Source organism: Aegilops tauschii, chromosome 7 (assembly GCF_002575655.3).
Source record: "Aegilops tauschii subsp. strangulata cultivar AL8/78 chromosome 7, Aet v6.0, whole genome shotgun sequence".
In the NCBI taxonomy this organism is placed as follows: Eukaryota; Viridiplantae; Streptophyta; class Magnoliopsida; order Poales; family Poaceae; genus Aegilops; species Aegilops tauschii.
The window spans coordinates 29,135,593-29,141,401 of NC_053041.3; the positions used below are offsets into that span (position 1 = coordinate 29,135,593).

At 45.0% G+C, this 5,809-nt stretch overlaps 2 pseudogenes; both read right to left on the reverse strand.

Annotated features, from left to right (window-relative positions):
- Positions 1 to 1,262: 1,262 nt before the first annotated feature.
- Positions 1,263 to 5,071, reverse strand: LOC141027685 (uncharacterized; annotated as a pseudogene).
- Positions 5,072 to 5,327: 256 nt separating this feature from the next.
- Positions 5,328 to 5,459, reverse strand: LOC120970091 (small nucleolar RNA SNORA57; annotated as a pseudogene).
- Between the last annotated feature and the right edge of the window lie 350 nt (positions 5,460 to 5,809).

Genomic DNA, 5,809 nt, shown 5'->3' on the forward strand with positions numbered 1-5,809 from the left:
GTCGTCGGGCGGCAACTGGTGATGAAATCTGAAAAAAATGCTAAGTGCTGGCTTATATAGGAAAGGCTTTAGTCAAGGTTCGTGGCAACAACCGGGACCAAAGCCCCCCTTTAGTCCCGGTTGGTGCCACCAACCGGGACCAAAGGCCTCTTTTCAGTAGCCCAAAGGGCGGGAAGCAGAGGCCTTTGGTCCCGGTTGGTGGCACCAACCGGGACTGAAGGGGGGCTTTGGTACCGGTTCGTGGTGCCAACCAGGACCAATGCCCCCCTTTAGTCGCGGTTTGTGCTATCAACCGGGACCAAAGGCATGCGCCTGCCAAAGCCGCGGTGCGGTGGGATGTTTAGTCCCACCTTGCTAGCTTAGGAGCGGCAGGACCTGTTTATAAGCCCTGCCCCGCCATCTCCATTGAACTCCTCTGAATTGCAGGCCTCTGGGCCTAATCTCGCACTACTATGCCTGTGGGCCTGAATCCTGGCCCATGGATGGGTTTCTAGTCGTATTCAGGCCGTGGTGGCCCAGTGGGTGGCATTTTTTTATTTTTTCCAGTTTATTTCTTTTTTTTTGCTTTATTTATTTTATTTTGTTTCTACTTACAAAAAAATAATTATTTATTTTATTTTATTTTGTTTCTAATTACTTATTTATTTTATTTTATGATAATTCTTTTTGCTATTAAAGTTTCTAACAAAAAAGTTCTTTATGAAAATTCTTTTTGCTTTTAATGATTTTGAACAGAAAAAACTTTGATAATTTTAGTTGCATCAATTTTATATAATTTTAGTTTCAATAATACTAGAGGTTGCTTATAACGTTTTGAACAGAAAATACGTTGATAATTTTAGTTTCATAAATTTTATTTATGTTATTAAAGTTTATTTTATTTTATTTTATTTTGTTTCTACTTATATATTTTATTAAAGTTTATTTTATTTTGTTTCTAATTACTTATTTATTTTCTTTTATTTTATGATAATTGTTATTTTCCATGCATTTACTGATTATTTTGAACTATAAGACCCTGAAATTGAAAAGCACTACAAATGAACTCTGAAAAGGTTGAAAGTTGGCATGGTATCATCATTTCACCCACATAGCATGTGCAAGAGAGTAGAGAGGGTTACGGCAAAAACTGGATGCACCTTGTGTACAAAACGGGCAATCTCTTTCGAAGTATCAGGGTTTCATACGGAAACTCGTCCGTTACAAAGGGGTTTCATTTTTTAGAACTTATTTGAACTCCATAGTTTTTCTGTGTTCAAAATGCACCATTCAAAGCCACATCATCAATTTTCAACCCTTTCTGACTTCATTTGTTATTTTCCATGTATTTACTCATTATTTTGAGCTATAAGACACTGAAATTGAAAAGCACTACAAATGAACTCTGAAAAGGTTGAAAGTTGGCATGGTATCATCATTTCACCCACATAGCATGTGCAAGAAAGTTGAGAGGGTTACGGAAAAAACTGGATGCACTTCGTGTACAAAACGGACAATCTGTTTCGAAGTATCAGGATTTCATACGGAAACTCGTCTGTTACAACAGGCATTTCAAATGAATTACGGAAAGGTTGAAAGTTGGCATGGTATCATCATAATAGTTGTGGAGAGAAAGTCTTCACTTTTTTTCGCTTGTTTGCTTTGCTGATTGCGCCGTAACCATGGATAATCTTCATCATTTATCAGGATGCTTGGGTCAGCCTTGACTTTGAAGGGAGGAATTTCATGAAACTTTTTATAATCTTCAGACATGTCTGTCTTGCCCTCCATTCCCACGATGTCCCTTTTTCCTGAAAGAACTATGTGGCGCTTTGGCTCATCGTATGATGTATTCGATTCCTTATCTTTTCTTTTTCTTGGTTTGGTAGACATGTCCTTCACATAGATAACCTGTGCCACATCATTGGCTAGGACGAACGGTTCGTCAGTGTACCCAAGATTGTTCAGATCCACTGTTGCCATTCCGTACTATGGGTCTACCTGTACCCCGCCTCCTGACAGATTGACCCATTTGCACTTAAACAAAGGGACCTTAAAATCATGTCCGTAGTCAAGTTCCCATATGTCCACTATGTAACCATAATATGTGTCCTTTCCCCTCTCGGTTGCTGCATCAAAGCGGACACCGCTATTTTGGTTGGTGCTCTTTTGATCTTGGGCGATCGTGTAAAATGTATTCCCATTTTTCTCATATCCTTTGTAAGTCAATACAGTCGAAGATGGTCCCCTGGACAACGAGTACAGCTTATCACAAACAGTGATGTCACCTCTGAGACGTGTTTCCAACCAACTGCTGAAAGTCCTGATGTGTTCACATGTAATCCAGTCGTCACACTGCTCCGGGTGTTTGGAGCGCAGACTGTTCTTGTGTTCATCGACATATGGGGTCACCAAGGTAGAGTTCTGTAGAACTGTGTAGTGTGCTTGAGACCAAGAATGCCCGTCCCTGCATATTATTGAGTCCGCTCCTAGCGTGCCTTTTCCAGTCAGTCTCCCGTCATACCGCGATTTAGGGAGACCTATCTTCTTAAGGCCAGGAATGAAGTCAACACAAAACCCAATGACATCCTCTGTTTGATGGCCCATGGAGATGCTTCCTTCTGGCCTAGCACGGTTACAGACATATTTCTTTAGGACTCCCATGAACCTCTCAAAGGGGAACATATTGTGTAGAAATACGGGGCCCAGAATGACAATCTCGTCGACTAGATGAACTAGGACGTGCGCCATGATATTGAAGAAGGATGGTGGGAACACCAGCTCGAAACTGACAAGACATTGCACCACATCACTCCTTAGCCTTGGTATGATTTCTGGATCGATCACCTTCTGAGAGATTGCATTGAGGAATGCACATAGCTTCACAATGGCTAATCGGACGTTTTCCAGTAGAAGCCCCCTCAATGCAACCGGAAGCAGTTGCGTCATAATCACGTGGCAGTCATGAGACTTTAGGTTCTGGAACTTTTTCTCGGGAATATTTATTATTCCCTTTATATTCGACAAGAAGCCAGTCGGGACCTTCATATTGAGCAGGCATTCAATAAAGATTTCCTTCTCTTCTTTGGTAAGAGCGTAGCTGGCAGGACCTTCATACTGCTTTGGAGGCATGCCGTCTTTTTCATGCAAACGTTGCAGTCCTCCCGTGCCTCAGGTGTATCTTTTGTCTTCCCATACACGCCCAAGAAGCCTAACAGGTTCACGCAAAGGTTCTTCGTCACATGCATCACGTCGATTGAAGAGCGTACCTCTAGGTCTTTCCAGTAGGGTAGGTCCCAAAATATAGATTTCTTCTTCCACATGGGTGCACGTCCCTCAGCGTCATTCGGAACAGCTAGTCCGCCGGGACCCTTTCCAAAGATTACGTGTAAATCAGAGACCATAGCAAGTACGTGATCACCGGTACGCATGGCGGGCTTCGTCCGGTGATCTGCCTCGCCTTTGAAATGCTTGCCTTTCTTTCGACATTGATGGTTGGTTGGGAGAAATCGACGATGGCCCAAGTACACATTCTTCCTGCATCTGTCCAGGTATATACTTTCGGTATCAGCTAAACAGTGCGTGCATGCGTGGTATCCCTTGTTTGTCTGTCCTGAAAGGTTACTGAGAGCGGGCCAATCGTTGATGGTTACAAACAGCAACGCATGCAGGTTAAATTCCTCCTGTTTGTGCTCATCCCACGCACGTACACCGTTTCCATTCCACGGCTGTAAAAGTTCTTCAACTAATGGCCTTAGGTACACATCAATGTTGTTTCCGGGTTGCTTAGGGCCTTGGATGAGAATTGGCATCATAATGAACTTCCGCTTCATGCACATCCAAGGAGGAAGGTTATACATACATAGAGTCACGGGCCAGGTGCTGTGATTGCTGCTCTGCTCCCCGAAAGGATTAATGCCATCCGTGCTTAAAGCAAACCATACGTTCCTTGAGTCACTTGCAAACTCAGCCCAGTACTTTCTATCGATTCTTCTCCACTGCGACCCGTCAGCGGATGCTCTCAACTTCCCGTCTTTCTTACGGTCCTCACTGTGCCATCGCATCAACTTGGCATGCTCTTTGTTTCCGAACAGTCGTTTCAACCGTGGTATTATAGGAGCATACCACATCACCTTCGCAGGAACCCTCTTCCTGCGGGGCTCGCCTTCAACATCACCAGGGTCATCTCGTCTGATCTTATACCACAATGCACTGCATACCGGGCATGTGTTCAAATCCTTGTACGCACCGCGGTAGAGGATGCAGTCATTAGGGCATGCATGTATCTTCTCCACCTCCAATCGTAGAGGGCATACGACCTTCTTTGCTGCGTACGTACTGTCGGGCAATTCATTATCCTTTGGAAGCTTCTTCTTCAATATTTTCAGTAGCTTCTCAAATCCTTTGTCAGGCACAGCATTCTCTGCCTTACACTGCAGCAATTCCAGTACTGTACCGAGCTTTGTGTTGCCATCTTCGCAATTGGGGTACAACCCTTTTTGTGATCCTCTAACATGTGATCGAACTTCAGCTTCTCCTTTTCACTTTCGCATTGCGTCCTTGCATCGACAATGACCTGGCGGAGATCATCATCATCGGGCACATCGTCTGGTTCCTCTTGATCTTCAGCAGCTTCCCCCGTTGCAGCATCACCATATTCAGGGGGCACATAGTTGTCATCGTCCTCTTCTTCTTCGCTGTCTTCCATCATAACCCCTATTTCTCCGTGCTTGGTCTAAACATTATAGTGTGGCATGAAACCCTTATAAAGCAGGTGGGTGTGAAGGGTTTTCGAGTCAGAGTAAGACCTCGTATTCCCACAGCTAGGGCATGGACAACACATAAAACCATTCTGCTTGTTTGCCTCAGCCACTTCGAGAAAATTATGCACGCCCTTAATGTACTCGGAGGTGTGTCTGTCACCGTACATCCATTGCCGGTTCATCTGCGTGCATTATATATAATTATGTGTGTCAAAAGTAAGAAAATTAGACAAGTATCTATGTAAAGTAAGAATATATTTTTTCAGAAAGAAGATAAGAACAAGAGGCTCACCACGGTGGTCCCGGCGACGAGATCGGCGCGGGCGATCGACGGCGGTGAAGACGGGGACAGGGCGTGACGGACCGCTAATATAAAACTAGACAAATCTCGGGAAAATGGAGCTCGGAGGTCGAGCTTCGAGAGGAGAAAGCTTAACTAGTGTGGCTCAGGCATTTCATCGAACACCTCATGTGCATAGGAGGTGAGCTAGAGCACCCAATGCCCTCCCCCTCGCCGGCCAGCAAAAAACAGAGCACTGTGGAGTGCTCTGCTCGCCGGCGATGGGGTATATATATAGGCAACTCATTTGTCCCGGCTCATGGATGGAACCGGGACTAAAGGCCTTCCTTCTGTCCCGGTTCCTGCCACGAACCGGGACCAATGGTTGTGGGCCAGGAGTGAGGCCCATTGGTCCCGGTTCGTGCCAAGAACCGGGACAAATGGGCCCAGACGAACCGGGACCAATGCCCACGAGGCCCCGGCCGGCCCCCTAGGCTCTCGAACCGGGACAAATGCCTCCATTGGTCCCAGTTCGTGGCAGAACTGGGACTAATGGGCTGGCCAGGCCCGAACGAAAGCCCCTTTTTCTACTAGTGCATTAATAGACCAAGAGCTAGCATAATTGGGACATTTCAATTGACAGTTGCCCAGTAATGTTCATGATTAATAGACCAAGCGGCTGTCGGTGGAACTGTCCCTATTATGTTCATGATTAATAGACCAAGCTGTATACATGCTTACCGTTAATAGATCAAACGAAAAACGAAGTGGCCTTGTATATAAAAAA